This window comes from Diceros bicornis, chromosome 20 (genome assembly GCF_020826845.1).
Source record: "Diceros bicornis minor isolate mBicDic1 chromosome 20, mDicBic1.mat.cur, whole genome shotgun sequence".
Taxonomy (NCBI): domain Eukaryota; kingdom Metazoa; phylum Chordata; class Mammalia; order Perissodactyla; family Rhinocerotidae; genus Diceros; species Diceros bicornis.
Window position 1 is genome coordinate 46,579,395 of NC_080759.1, and position 17,045 is coordinate 46,596,439.

Genomic DNA, 17,045 nt, shown 5'->3' on the forward strand with positions numbered 1-17,045 from the left:
CATGGGTATACTTTGCACAAATTTTATAGCACATCATAAGTCAATAGTATTTTATATTATCTTTTAAAAGGCAACAAGTAAGTGAACCAATTTACTACTATTCATTTAACACCAAGAGTGCTGACTTACTACATTTTACACAAAAGAGGTTTAAAATGCAAATATTGGTAGTGGCAGCATGCACACATAAGGTGTTCTTAACTAAATTCACCCACTATTTTTTATAAGTTAATAATTTAAGAAAAATTGTTTTGAAAGGATATGTTTATCTTTTATTTAACTTCAAGAGTTCTGCTCAATGGATAACTCTTTTCTTCAAAATGTCAATTGAAATCTTTCATAAAATACCATTTGGCTATTCAATCATAGGAATTACATTGAAAGAATTTGCAAGATACTTATTCAAGACCTGACTAATCAGGATTTATATATGCAAAGATTTTATTGACCTCAGAGTCAGTGGAACTTCAGGCAGAAATTTTGCCTGAGCAAACACAGCTGAATCAGGACCCAAATGAATTAATTTAGTGCCTATCTGCAATATAGATTGGCAATCTTTCAAAATGAACATGTAAATTGAAAGAAGTCTGGTTTCTAAAGGTGAAATTGAACTGCTTCCTATTTCTCATTAGTAATATAAGGAGAAATATAAATTTATTGTTAAGGAATGCAGACATTCTCTAGAATGGAATAACTAATGATTAAATTAAACCCAATGTTTCAATTTTAGCTTAACGTTTTGGTTTGGCAGTGTCATTAGAGGGTTTGGTTGGTTTCAAAAGGATATGAATTTAGGGATAGACCTATGGTTCTTAGAAGAAATGGGGAAATGCAGAATAAAGTAGGGGCATATTATAATAGTAACCAAGGTGCAAGATTGACAACAAGTGAAGGGCTTGAAAATAGCATGGTAGAAGAAATGTGTGCAATTATTAAAACTGGAACACGCGGTGGTCTAGGTCAGTGGAGTATAACAGCTAACAAGAGCTAACATTTACTGAGAAGTTAAAATGAGACATACATCTTCTAATGGCTTTATTTGCATTGATTCATTTAATACTCACATAGAGTTTAGGAATTAGATAGTATCAATATTCCCAACTGACCAATGAAGGAACTAAAGTAAGAGAAATTAAGAAATTGCCCAAAATTGTCTAAGTAGTAGAGTCAGGATTCAAATCCAGAGCATATGACTTCAGAGCTCACGTCTTAATGAGTACATAAGATTTCCTCTCTCAAGCATAAGTCCATATTTGGCAATTGATGAATCAGAGACAGACAGAGAAATAATCTAACTTTATACCAATGTTCTGAGTATTTAAAAATACTTTCCAGGGCCGGCCCTGTGGCTTAGCGGTTAAGTGCGCACCCTCTGCTACTGGCGGCCCGGGTTCGGATCCCGGGGCTCACCGATGCACCGCTTCTCCGGCCATGCTGAAGCCGCGTCCCACATACAGCAACTAGAAGGATGTGCAACTATGACATACAACTATCTACTGGGGCTTTGGGGAAAAAAAAGGAGGAGGATTGGCAATAGATGTTAGCTCAGAGCCAGTCTTCCTCAGCAAAAAGAGGAGGATTAGCATGGATGTTAGCTCAGGGCTGATATTCCTCACACACACAAAAAATAATAAAATAAAATAAAAAAATAAAAAACATAAAAAAAATAAAAATACTTTCCAAATTCCATTAGACTAGGAAAAAAATGATCTGTGGGGAGCAAAGTACAAAACAGCAGTTCCCTCCCTGCTAGGGAAACCAGAAGAAAAGAATAACCTAGAAAAGACCTTCAAGTAAATATTCTAATGATTTGGACCAGATCTGCTAGCAAATATGCCAATGGCATTTAATAGTCGAAAAAAGGATTCTCTCTCCATAAAATTATTTCATCAGAATACAACTGACATCTCCAGATATCAGATCATTTATTAATTTATGGCATATGGCTGGCTAGAGAGTGGAAAACAGTCACATAACCTCTATGATTTAAGGAACATAAAACATAGATGTTCCAACATTAAAAAGCCCTTTGTAATCAACACTCCACATGCATAACAGTTATTCTAAAACCAAAGAGTGTCCTGATGCAGAAGAAAAAGATAAAAGTTTGAGAGTTCTCCCAGGTTTCACACTTCTCCAGAAAAACATTATTTTGCCTGTATTTTTCATTTTGTGTTATCTTTTATATCATTAGTAAAACTTGAAGTTAGGTAACATCTATGATTCACGTAATCTACCTTAGCAATTCAACCCATTGTACTAACAGTTGGTAGCAACAGAATTGTCTTTTAGAACTATATGTCATAGTATCTACAGCAGTATTTAGTAAAAAATGCAAGGTAATGTAGGAAAAAAAAAACGGTGAGAATTTTGATATCTGTATAGCTCTCTATGTATCTTTTGTATAAAGAGGTGAAATCTTGAAACAAGTTAAAAGAGAACATATTACTAATGTGATTTGGAGGAAACAGACATATCTTGGAGAATTTGCTAGGTGAATAAACATAGACTATCAAATGAAATGAAAGTGACAAACATACCTTTTGATGCTGTTGTTAGAAGCTCTGTTGAAATCCAGAAGAATAGAAGGAAAATAATTCAAACTGATTTCTCCTATTATTGGAAATCCTTCTAATGCCATCACTATAGGGTGTAACAAAGGGTGTGCAGGTTTATAAATATAGTTAAATAAAAACCAGATGAGAAATTATTTAATAAAGCTGATTGGAAACTCCTCACATGGTATGATACTGGCAGAAACCAAACTGGCCAGAAAGGGAAGAGAACTTAGCCTTAACACACTAGATACTCAACTAAATTCCTCCATTAATACATATAAAACATGTCAAATAACTATTGATAATGAGAGAAAAAGAAAAACTGAGCTAAGAAGAATATATCAAAAGATTCATGTAGGAATATGGTTGTGATTAACATGCTTTGCATCAGATTTTATCTGGTTGTTGTCAGGTGTTAGTGGCTTATTTTTTTACAGAAAATGTTGAAAACAAGTTATAAAAAGACGTATGAGAAAAATGAGGTGAGGAAATGTTCGCCATGGTCAGAGGCTGGATTGGAAAGGAAAAGAGTAAACAGTAGTCCTGACATGACCTGTCACTGCTGGGGACACACAGGGAGATGCAGGACCTTAAGTTCTCCTTGTAAATATATTAATGACTTAGGTCAAAGTCATGCAAAACCTTGTGAACTTGATAATGGAGTTTTACAGAGGAAAGAGGAATGCCCATCTACAAAATATTTCAGCAAGATGTACCAGTTCTTTCTAGATTGTGCATCATATACCTAGAACATGCAGGTTTATGAGGCATAGTTGACTGGAGAATGGGAGCAGTCAAGCAAGGAGGTTACACCATCAGATGTTCCAGAAGAGAAGTGGCTCCCTTAGTGAACCATGATACTTCAAATATGGATCGACATCTTGCCTGTCATTCCAAAACAAAAATATGTCCTAATTTGTAAGAAAATTGATAAAGCCATGTCTGATTGTTTAATTCTTCCTTTTAAAAAAGTATTTTGTCCATGTCTGATGTTCCCTTGCATATTTTACAAATCTATACCATTTTCTTTCTTTAAAAAACTTTTTTATATCCACCTAAATACAACATCATATGAAGTAAAATGCTAATTAGTTCCATCAATAATGTCTTCCCATTTCTTTACAGCCTTGATTGCTATATCCTGGGGCAACTAACTTTCAACTCTTAACTATTTCTTCTGGTTTTATTTCCATATTCTAAGCAATATGATTATATATTTATTTTTCTTTTCAATTTTTATGTATTGTCTTTTGACTTATGACTATGGAAGAAAAAAATTTTGTTCCTTCTGGTCCTCCACCCTCACCACACACACCACATAAATCTCATCCTAAAATGGAGATAAATCATAATTATTGACTAAGTCGATGTGTTCATTTTCTTATACTATGTAATTATTTACAGATAAACCATGTAGTACACTATGATTAAATTAAATTTTCTCACATATTTTGCATTCTTTGGAACCAAGAATTTCATTGTTTTAATTATTTTGTTCCTATTTACTGATCACTAAATTTTGATCTATTCCAAAGCATTATTTCAGTAAATTCAGACACCTTTTCTTCTCGCAGAAATCTCTCCTGGAATCTTGCATCCATCTATTCTATTCCGGATTGACCTCAGTTCTTATCCCTGAAATTCCCTCCACCAACTACCTGGAAACTGCTCTCACTTGTTTTGGTAGAACACATCCTTCAGCAGTTTCCTTAGAAAGAGGATATGGGAGGTAAACTTTTTGAGATGTTCAATACTTGAAAATATGTTCATTTTACATTTATACTGATTGATGAGTTAGCTGGGTTACAGATTTCATATTTTCCTTTTTCACTCACACAGAATTTTTGCAACTTTGTTTTCACTTTCTTTTCAGGACAATTGATAATATTGAGACATTTGATGAAACTCTAATTCCCAAATAAATGTATGTGATACTTTTTCCCTTTCTGGAAGATTTTAAGACATATTCTTATCCCTATTGTCTGAATTTCCCAACAGTGTGCTCTAGAATACGTCTTTTTTTTCTATGTGACTTTTATTCTGGAAATCCATATGCTGCAAGTCTGAGACCCTTGATTGTCACAGTACTATTTATATACCCGCATTTTTTCTGACTTCTATTCTGGGAAGTCCTGCCAGTCTTTTATTAGACATACGTCACTAATCCTCTAAATTTCCTTTTTTTGCCTAAATATTCTAACCTTTTAAAAACATTTCTGAGATATTTATTCAACGTTTGTTCCAAACATGATATTATATTTGTGAACATATACTATCACATGTACTTAACTGCTGAAGAAATATTTTCCATAGCTATTTTTACAGCATAATTTATTTTTTGTTAAGGCAATAACACTCATTTCTCTGAAGATATTTATAAAGTAACCAGGTTAGAAAAATAATGCCTTCACAGCCTCAGATTTAAATTTTGAAATGCGTCTTGACCTCTAGTTGCTTCCCAATCGATTCATTAGACCGAATTCTCTAAATGGATCTCATATGAACGATATATTTTCATCATGCTATTTTCTTGATAGCAATCAAAACATCCTTCACTTTAAAAAAGTTTAAAATTCTTATCTTGAAATTAAATAGACACAAATTTTCTTCATGAACTTACCTCCCCTTAGCCTGGTATAAATCTTCTGATTGATAAAAATTAATTGAATGTAGTGTGTATGTGTGTGTGTATGTATATATATATATAGTGTCTATTAATATTGCAACATTTTGGTTATTTTAAATATCAGGTGTTGGGATGTATCTGAAAAATAAATAATGAATATTAAGTTATAGTTTTATTTATACATAGACAAATTATTACCAAGAAAGAAAAAATTAAAGAAAACATAAAATAAAATATGTAATCTCTATTGCAGAAATAACTGAGAATGCTATCTGTGAAAAAAGTGGGAATAAGGAGATGTTTTCTTTACAATTGTCTGTAAGTATTCACGTATTGTTATTTTATTTCATATTTTAATAATAAAAGAAGAGGAAAGAATGTAAGAGAGAGAATAATGGGTTGAAAATTTTGCTGACCCTAACGTCTGATAAGTTGTCTTGGTCTGGGAAAAATGGAAGCTCATCAGGTAGAAAAGACAGTTGCTATAAATCAAAATCTGTCAGGATTAAGTCCTGGATGTCAGATCGTGTTTATCAGACATGGTTACAGACCAAAACCCGTGTTGTAGGTTAATACAAAAATTCAGTGAAATATCTCACACCCAGCAGGAACTTAAAAATGAACTCCCAACTACAGCTAAGAACCTGTGAATTCCATTTGACAGAGCTCTGTAAGCATTTGGTCCACTCTCAGGGCCTCTTCTTGTTTGAAGTATTTTCTTGCTTTCTCTAGGCAACTCTTCTGTTGTTTTCTATTTACTTGTTCTTCTCCTGAGACATTATTTTGTTGTTCATTGTAGGTATAGATGTACCTGTTAGCAAATCCTTGTGTATAGTATAAAATAATGGGTGTATATATTTCATATATATTATACTATTATACTATACACATAATATACACACACGTATATCAAACAATTTTAACATGACATTATATATATTAATTACATATATAATTTATATATGAATTATATATATAATTCATGTATATAGATACACAATACAAAATATCATTTAAAATATTATCAAAAACAACCAATACCTAGGAATAAATCCATTGTAAAATGTGCAAGCCCTTTGCATGGAAAACTACCAAAAACTACAAAATGATATTTAGGTATAACTTAATGAAGACCCAAACTAATGGAGAGATAAGTGTTCATAGATTGAATGATTCTATATTATTGAGATTTCAGTTTTCCTACGTTGTTTTGCTGGTTTTATTACTATTTCAAAAATTAGTAAATGTTTATCTTATAGATTTAATGCACTCCCAATCCAAATGTCAGAGGGTTATTTTTCCCCAGGAAATTGACTATTTTATTCTAAAACTTGATGGAAAAGTAAAGAAGCTAAAATAGTTAAAATAATCCTGAAAAAAAAAAAAAACACATTTGGAGGACTTAATATTACCTGACCCAAAGATTTCAAAAAAGATATATTAATCAATGGAGTGTGATATTGATAGAGAACAAATAGATAAATGGAAGAGAATTAAGAGTCCAGAAATAGATCTGCTCAAATATGGTCAATTAATTTTGAACCATGATATCAAATCAATTGAATGGGGAATGAAAGACTTTTTTAACAAATTGTGCTGGAACAGCTGTATGATCATAAGAAAAAGAAAAAAGAAAAAAACCTTGACATCTACCTAGCTTATTTATTCAAGGTGGATGATTGGCTTAAAAGGATAAGCTAGAACCATACAAATTCCACAGGGAAAACTGTCTTCACAATTTGGGGTAAAATAAGTTTTTTTTAATAAGGAAAATTTTATTATAAAAGAAAAAAGGTTAATGCATTTCATCAAAATAAAAGGTATCTGCTCATAGAAAAGGCAGCATTTAGGAAACATAAGGCAAATTATAGACAGTGAAAAAGTTATTTGTAATTCATATTTCTCAGAAATGAATTATATATATAAAATATTTTTAAAATCTCCTACAAATCCATAATAAATATACAAATAAACCAATTAAACAGGAATAATATACTTGAACAGAGACTCCACAAAATAAGATATAGAAATGATCAATAAGTACATGAAAAGTTGTCAACATTATTAAGTTTTCAGTGAAATGAAAACTACAATGCCAAAAAAGCAAAACAATTAACAATACTAAATGTTGAATAAAAAGAGAGCACAACTGGGGGCCGGCCCCATGGCTTGGCAGTTGAGTGTGCGTGCTCTGCTGCTGTGGCCCGGGGTTAGGATCCCGGGTGCGCACTGTCGCACCGCTTCTCCGGCCATGCTGAGGCCGCGTCCCACATACAGCAGCTGGAAGGGTGTGCAACTATGACTTACAGCTGTCTGCTGGGGCTTTGGGGAGGAAAAAAGGAGGAGGATTGGCAATAGATGTTGGCTCAGAGCCTGTCTTCCTCAGCAAAAAGAGGAGGATTAGCATGGATGTTAGCTCAGGGCTGATCTTCCTCACACACACATACAAAAAAAGAGAGCACAACTGGAATTCTCATGCATTGCTGATTGGAGTGTAAAATTGTATAACAACTTTGAAAAATGTTTTACCTAAAATAATTGTATAAGAATATTCATAGCAGCCTTACTTATAATAGTCAAACATTGGAAACCCACCAAATATCCATCAATAGGAGAATGGATTTCATACATTGGAATATTGCTTATCAATAGAAAGAAATGAACTATATTTACACATCACAACATAAGTGAATCTCAAAAACATTATATTGAGCTAAAGAAGGCAGACACAAAATAATATATAATCTATTATTCCATTTATATGTAGTCAAAAAATAGACAAAATTAATCTATGATGTTAGGAATGAGAAAATGGTTATCTCTGGTTGGAGTGGGGAATATATGAGACAGCAAGAGAAGGAAATTTTTTGGATGATGCAAATATTCTGTATCCTGTTTTGGATGGTTTGCACAGCTGTCACAATGTATCAAAATGAAAACTTACATATGAATTTTACTTGAATAGCAATATATTTCCATATTAGAAATATAAGAAAGACTATAATTATCTCCCTCATCATTAAAGACTCTATGTTGTTTTGTTGGTTTTATTACTATTTCAAAAATTAGTACATGTTTATCATACATAGTTTTGAAAATAAGAAAATTCTTTACATGAATATAAAAAAGCATTTCTCATCATAGAGAGAATACTGCTTAATAAAGTTTTTGGTAAACATAATCATAGAGATATTACTATCTTTTGAAGTTGGAAATATATATATCTAACTCTATCCATTTGCTTTTATTTCTTATTAATACATTTTAAGATGACCTCACATTAGTAAATATTTTTGTACAGTATGAATTTTTGAAACTGCATAATATACCATTTTATTGGTATGTCATAAATTAATTACTAAAAATTCTCTTTTTGTGGTGTGCACTCTGCTAACAGTTTTGTTCTGCCTCTTTACAGAATCAGTTCCACTTTCTGGTTCTGCTTACTTGTGGCATGATTGTTAGTGCCATCAAGTGAATTCCGATTCCCAGTGACCCTGGATAGAGCAGGGCAGAACCCTGCCTGGTCTTTTCTGCACCGTCCTTTCACCTTCCGGCTCTATGTCAGAGAATGCTCCACTGCTATTCGTAAGGTTTTCTTGCCCAATTTTTTTGGAAGTGGGTGGCCAGGTCCTTCTTCCTAGTCTGTCTTAGTCTGGAAGCTCCCTTGAAACCTGTCCAGCATGGGTGACCCTGCTGGTATTTGAAATACCAATGGCATAGCTTTCAGCATCACAGCAACACTCAGCCGCCACAGTATGACAACTGACAGATGGGTGGTGTGGTTCCCTGATGGGGAAAAGAACCCAGGCCACAGAGGTGAGAGCACCCAGTCTTAGCCACTAGACCACGGGGGCTACCTACCTGTGGCCTAGGCAATCCTCAGTTGATTATATTCTAGCATTCACTCCCATCACTACAATGAATACAAGCTTGCTAATACCATCAGTGATGTCCCCTGCTAAACTCTTCTCACTTAATCCTTTTTGTGGCATTTGACGGAATTCAACCTTCTCTTTTTCTCCAAGTTATCTAATCTGCTGACTTTGGTGACACCATTCTTATTCAGCTTTCTTCTGTAGATGTCCTTTCTCCATTTATTTAATGCAATCTTTTTCTACCATCTATATCTCATAGGTTGATCTTCAGGTTATCTCTCAGACCTTTGCTGTTTTTATAGCCACACATTTTCTGGGTGATATCTGAATGACATTATCTACTTCCATATCTTCAACTACAGGCTGTTACAGTATTGACTATCAAATCTTTTTTCAGATTTTTTTACACTTCTTATCAAGCCCTGACTCATTGGCTTTTAAATGTGTCCCCTCCTCTCCATTTTTATTATCAGCACAGACTTATCAAGCCATTAGAAGTAATGCACAAGAGACCTCCATGGGTAAAGCATCTGGTCACAGACTGGGGTCCACGACAACAAGCAGTATACACAGTGTCTCAGTGCAGCCTCCAGGAAAACAAAGACTATCCAAATAAAAACAAACAGAGGCTATTTATTCAGAATTTTCTATAGCAACTGAGTCAGCACTCATCACTTATGTTTTCCAGAGGTTCAAAACCAGTCAAGAGAGTGGAAGCTGTAAACTGAAAAAAGGGAAGGTTTCAGATATGCTCTATTTGGCATGGGGAATCTAGAGGTAGGCTAACTAGAAGCATGTTATCTTATGTGATTGGTTTGGAGACCATACTAGACTTTCTCTGGTTCATCCTAATTTGCAAGTGGTGGCAAAAAATATGGAAGTTGGCAGTTGTTTTCCAAGTCCTGACCCTTCTGGGCTGATTGCTCCAGAGATTGTAGGTCAGAATTATATGACAATCTGTCTGGCCTTCTTTCATTTGTCTATTTAGTTTTTCATTCATTGTCCCTACAAGACATTGTGTCATACCTGGTGCCATAACTTACTCTTCTATAGGAAATTTCTTGTCTCAGATCTACGAATTCTATCAGATCTGATACTTAGAGGTTATGGAAGACATGGCAAGGAGAGTGAATTCTGTGTACATTCCACTTTTTCTTAGATGAGTTTCCTGGACAGCGGCAAGGCTGTGTAGAATAAAGTATTTCAGAAATTCACAAATGGAAGTTTGAGCAGAAGTGTAGGGGCAGAGTACGCAACCATTTCCAGTTCAAGAATCTATTCCTTTCTTTCTTTGTTAGAAGAATTTAAATGTAATTAACCGCCATTGAGTGGTTGATTCCCCAAAGAAAGAGGTAGTTGGTGTTAATGTTTATAGTTGGCAGATTGGACACTCATCAATGGCCACAGCCAAATTAGTCTTAGTGAGGAAAGGTCCAAGATGTTGAACCCATGACTATCATCTCTTACTCCCCATGATCACATAGTTCGTGAGTCCCTTAATAGAAGCCTAATGTTGTTGGGAAAAAACGAATCTCCCTCATCCTCAAAAGAGATCATCTTGTCTATAATCATTAAAAGCTTCCCCTGATGCATTTGACCTTTAGTGAAGTTTCACATGAGATAAAATATCACCACATTCAGCCCGTTTATAAAGGCCATTCATAATCTCCTTCTCTGATCTTCATAATAGAGGTTCCCAATCTTATTTCTTCCAAATCCCTGATAAAAAATAAATACAGACACTTAAATCTACCATCCTTTCTTTATGGAAAAATTAAACAGCCAGTTGTACTGTTCAAGGTTCTGCCCATTGGAAGGATTTTCCTTTATCACTTTCTATCAGAGCCACCCTTGAGTGGGGCTGTAGGGCTATCAGCTTTCTATTTATGAATGGTGTCAGGTTATATGAAAAATCACGTACAAACCAGTCATGCTGTTTCTTTTCTCCAAGTCACAAGAATTCCAATAAGACCAAAGGTATAGGGTGACAAAGAGAAGACAAAGAGCACGAGTAAGTGCCACTTGTTCATGCAACTGACTTGTGTTTCAGGACCTGATTCTGAAGATTCAGTAGTCCAAGCTCATCATGTCTACTGAAGAAGCCGTACTGGTGCATGGGTTCAACTATATTACTCAGTGGGCTAGGAACCGTCAGTTTATAATAGGCAGTCAGGACATGTGGCCATTTGGAGCCCCATAGTTAATAGTTATGCATTCTGCTGCCCTTGTGTCGGCTTTTATTCCATGGGTCATGGAAGAAGCTGGTAGTGATTTTTGACTATTCTCTCACAGTTATCCAAGATCCAAAAAACATTTACTAAGTTTATCTTGCATTCCTTAATACCCTTTAAATCTCTCTATGTTTCTCTTTCTCCACTGTTGGTGTCTTGCTTAATCCATCATATTCTTTCTGAGAGGTTATTTTACTAGCTTCTTAAGGATTGTTTTTGGTCCTCCGTCAAGCTATGTTGTAATCTATTATCCACTATATAATCAGAGGGAGCTTTCAAAAGAATAAATCTGATGAAGTCACTCCCCACACTATAAGCTTACTATGGTTTCCTATTAAACTCATTACAACGTCATAACATTTTAGCACACATTAGGGTGATCTCGAAGTTACTATTCTAACAAAGACACTTTTGTGAGTGAAAGGGAATATAAAGATCATTCAGAACATTAATTGATCTATAACAGATAGAAACCAAAGCTCTTCTGGACTGTCCAGCAAATTTGAACATTCTAGTAACTATATAGTTTTTCATGGATACCCCTAGTATATGAGAGCTGAGCAGAGAGAAATTAAGCAAGGCCTTAGATTAACAGCAAATTTCTGCCTAGTAGTCTTCTCATAATTTGACTTTTAAAAGAGCTCACTTCACAATAGACAAAATGACAATTACCTAAGTTTTATTCAATAATTTTGGATATTGACCGAAAGTAGCAAAAATACCCAGGATACAGAATCATAATAAAAAGGCATAGTTAATGAAATGAATTTATCCATAATGTTGGCACAATTTATGGATATAGTGAACACTCTACTATTTAATATCCAAAAATCACATATTAAGCAACAGCTATATATCAGTAATTTATCAAAACACTATTTACCATTCAGCCAATAAAAGAAAACACCTAGACTTGACTTGAAGTTATTGTTTTGGAATAACCTAAACCCCACTGGCTTTATTAAACAAATCTAAATTTTTAAACTGTATGCAGGAGGTAAAATAAAACCAGCTCTTGATGTAAGATTTAAAAACAAAAAAAAAATTAACAAAGTCTCTTCAACAAATGGTGTTGGGAAAACTGGATAGCCATATGCAAAAAAATGAAAGTAGACCCTTACCTTACACCATACACAAAAATTAACTCCAAATGGATTAAAGACTTGAATGTAAGACCTGAAACTGTGAAACTTCTAGAAGAAAACATAGGCAGCACGCTCTTCGACATCAGTCTTAGCAACATCTTCTCAAATACCACGTCTGACCGGGCAAGAGAAACAATAGAAAAAATAAACAAATGGGACTACATCAAACTAAAAAGCTTCTGCACAGCAAAGGAAACCATCAACAAAACGAAAAGACAACCTAACGATTGGGAGAAGATATTTGCAAACCATACTTCTGATAAGGGCTTAATCTCCAAAATATATAAAGAACTCATGCATCTTACCAACAAAAAAACTACCAACCCAATTAAAAAATGGGCAAAGGACCTGAACAGACATTTCTCCAAAGAAAATATACAGATGGCCAACAGACACATGAAAAGATGTTCAAAATCATTAACTATCAGGGAAATGCAAATCAAAACTACAATGAGATATCACCTGACGCCCATCAGAATGGCTATAATTAACAAGACAGGAAACAACATGTGTTGGAGAGGATGTGGAGAGAAGGGAACTCTCATACACTGCTGGTGGGAGTGCAAACTGGTGCAGCCACTATGGAAAACAGTATGGAGATTCCTCAAAAAATCAAGGATAGAACTACCATATGATCCAGCCATCCCACTGCTGGGTATTTATCCAAAGAACTTGAAAACACCAATTTGTAAAGGTACATGCACCCATGTGTTCATTGCAGCGTTATTCACAATAGCCAAGACTTGGAAGCAACCTAAGTGCCTATCAAGGGACGAATGGATAAAGAAGCTGTGGTATATATACACAATGGAATACTACTCAGCCTTAAGCAACGATGAAATCCAGCCATTTGTGACATCATGGATGGACATTGAGGGTATAATGCAAAGTGAAATAAGTCAGAGGGAGAAGGTCAAATACCGCATGATTTCCTTCATTAAGTAGTAGATAATAACAACAATAAACAAACACATAGGGACAGAGATTGGATTGGTGGTTACCAGAGGGGAAGTGGGGAGGGAGGAGGGTGAAAGGGATAATTCGGTACATGTGTGTGGTGATGGGTTGTAATTAGTATTTTGGTGGTGAACATGATGTAATCTGTGCAGAAATAGAAGTACAATGATGTACACCTGAAATTTTTACAATGTTATAAACCAATGTTACTGCAATAAACAAAAAATTAAAAAAAAAAAAGAAAATTCATTGAGCCATGTGCTTAAGATTTATGCATTTTTCCATATACAGTATTTGAATAAATGTTAATTTAAAAAAAAAAAAAGAAGGATGTGCAACTATGACATACAACTATCTACTGGGGCTTTGAGGAAATAAATAAATAAAATTATTAAAAAAAAAAAATTAACACACATACTCTCAAGTCAATAAGAAAATATGTGTACCATAATAAAAAATGTTGGCAGAAGACACATACAAATAACACAAGAAGAAGAAAGCAAATATAAAAAATACTGTAATAAAAGACAAACTTTAAAGTAAATGCTCAATGAAAAATGTTGCACTTATTATTTTGGTATGACTTAAGAATGCCAATGTTTAATACCTTATTGTTGGGATAGAAATTAAAAGAAACTTTTTTAGAAATTGACTAAATGATTAAAGAGCCATAAAAATGGAGTTGTTGAAGTTAGGAGACATAGTTTCTCTTTAGAAAAGTAGTAGTTTTAGGGGTCTTAATAAGGACTCCTATTGTTAGAGATCTCATTTATTTAGTACTAACCACAATGTCTGTTTTTGAAGAGTCCATTTTAGAAGAGGATGGTAAAGGCCAAATATTGTCTCTGACCCTAGAAGTGGAATGAAATGTTTAGCATTTAGAGTGAAAATCGATGTTGTTTTCTGGGAAAGGCCTGAGTTATACAGGATTATCTGTAAACTATAAGAGCAAAGTGAATGAATAAATAAAAAGCTAAAATATTTCACCTAACTCATATCAGAAGGCTTCAATATTGATAATTTCATCTTTAAACTTTTAATGGCTTACAAATGCATTTTAAAAGTTCATTTGAGTGGCCGGCCCAGTGGCGTAGTGGTTAAGTTCACGTGTTCTGCTGTGGCAGCCCCGGGTTGGCAGGTTCGGATCCCCGGTGTGGACCTACGCACCGCTTATCAAGGCATGCTGTGGCAGGAGTTCCACATATAAAGTAGAGGAAGATGGGCATGGATGTTAGCCCAGGGCCAATCTTTCTCAGCAAAAAGAGGAGGATTGGCAACAGATGGTAGCTCAGGGATACTCTTCCTCCCCCCCCCAAAAAAGTTCATTTCATGAATCTCTTCTCTTAAAGGAACAAAAATATAATAGTCTACATTATCAAATTATTTTGGAACATAGTATATGCAAACCTAGCTAAGAGATTTTTAATAAACATTAATAAAATAGAGTGCCCAAGAAACCTTGGAATAATTATGGACACATTTTTAGGTTTACTTAACTCTACATTTCCCCAATATATTTGATGATTTTAAACTTTTTTGTGTGTTTCACCTAAATTAATGATTCATGAAATCCAAGATATCTTTTCTGAGCCATCTACATGTAGTAGGTAAGATTTCTTTTCCCTCTCCAGATTTTGAAATGCTAGAGATTATATGGCATCACCGCTATGTAAAATGAATTACTGTCAAACAAATTAGTGTTAGAGTCATGACCATTTATTATATAAAGGCCTTTTTATGTGTTTGCATGTACTGATTTTCAATATTACCCCAAACGCAATTTTACTGCATATGTTAGTAGCTGGATTTCAGCACAAACATTTTGTAAATGCTCTTACTGCTGAAAATCATTTTGGAAAAATGTGCATTTCATTGCACAAAGATTTGTGTTTCTAGACAATAGAATAGATTATAAAAATGAATATGATATTTCAAAATGCCCTAAATCCATTAGAGTGAAGAACTAGTTTTAAAGTAAGTAGATTTTTAACATAGCTGAGTAGTGTGCATTCAAATCTCAGAAGTGTGTGTTATTACTTTTTAGCTTTTCGGAATACGTAAACTATTCAGTATGTTATATTAGTTTTTTTTCAATGGATGTTTTTTCAAAAACATAAAAATACAATTTAGCACATAGCCAGAAGTATTTTAACAAAAAATATGACGTGCAAAGACAGCATATATACCATTTGTGTCAAAATAAACGTTAAGACAGTTTCAAATTGCAGCCCACCTATGTATCAACTACAAGTCTCTTTCTTAATGTAGCATTTTTATGCATACATCTCTAGTTCCATGGTAATTTACTAAAAATGGATTATGTAACACCACTGATAATGTCTTTTGACATTAAATAAAAGAAAATGAGACTTTCAATGTTGTATATACATAAAATTATTACAAAAATACAAATATAAGGCATATAGCTTCATGCAAAAATATATAATCCTAGGCTTACTCAAAATATGCAAGGCACGGTAGCAAATATCTAGTTGATTCTGCATCAGTATTATGTTTTTCAGTGCAAATATCAGCTGTCTTATGGCTGTGATTTACGCAAGTCTGAGGATGGTTCATTTTCTATTCCTTGATATTAGTGATATTAGTACTAGGCTTATCAATAGGTTTAATATTAGCTATTATTTCATGGTGAATTCAGTTGAATAGAAAAGAAAATAACTTTTTATTCCATTAATTTCCTGTATGATTGGAGTATACTCATAAATTAACTTTTCAAAAAAAGTACTATAGTTACGTTGCTAGCAGTAATGTATATTTACTGTAACACATAGCTTATTTTATCTTTAGCTATAGTACTTGCTAATGTTTAATTGAAGTCCTTGGCAATTCTCTTTCTTAACTAATGCACTGCCTTTAAATGCAATATTTTAAGACAAAATAATGAGGAGGTTTGTTTGCTTTAAAGTCACTTCTCCTTTAAGAGACACAGACTTTCACAAAATATCTCTTACATGTAATTGTGCCTAACTTTTCTCATTTTTTATCCACTCCTTCTATCTGTTCTACTCAGTAAAAAAAAAAAAAGAAAGAAAAAATGTTAAGTTTCACTCCTAATTTTTGTGTGTGTGTGTGTGAGGAAGATCAGCCCTGAGCTAACATCCATGCCAATCCTCCTCTTTTTGCTGAGGAAGACTGGCCCTGGGCTAACACCCGTGCCCATCTTCCTCCACTTTATATGCGACGCAGCCACAGCACGGCCTGACAAGCGGTGCATCCGAAGTGGTACATCCGTGCGCACCCAGGATCCAGGCCGACAACCGCCGGCCACCGAAGCAGAGCATGCGCATTTAACTGCTGCGCCACCAGGCCGGCCCACACTCCTAATTTCTGACATGAACAAATTGAAGGAGGCAGATCATCTCTTTCAAGGAAGGGCTATTATCTTCAATGTATTATGTGATAGAAAATGATTTGCAACTAATAATAAATTGGTTGATATTATAAATTAACTAATTGCATGTACAAATTTCAGTATATGTGCGACTAGTTATGTCAATTCTTTTGATAAAAGTATTTAATAAAATGCTTTTTATTTTTGATAAAAATATAGAAAATATGTTTTAAATATTCTGGAAATATTTTACATTAGGAGATGGTAGAATTGTAATCAAAATCAAACTAAACAGTCA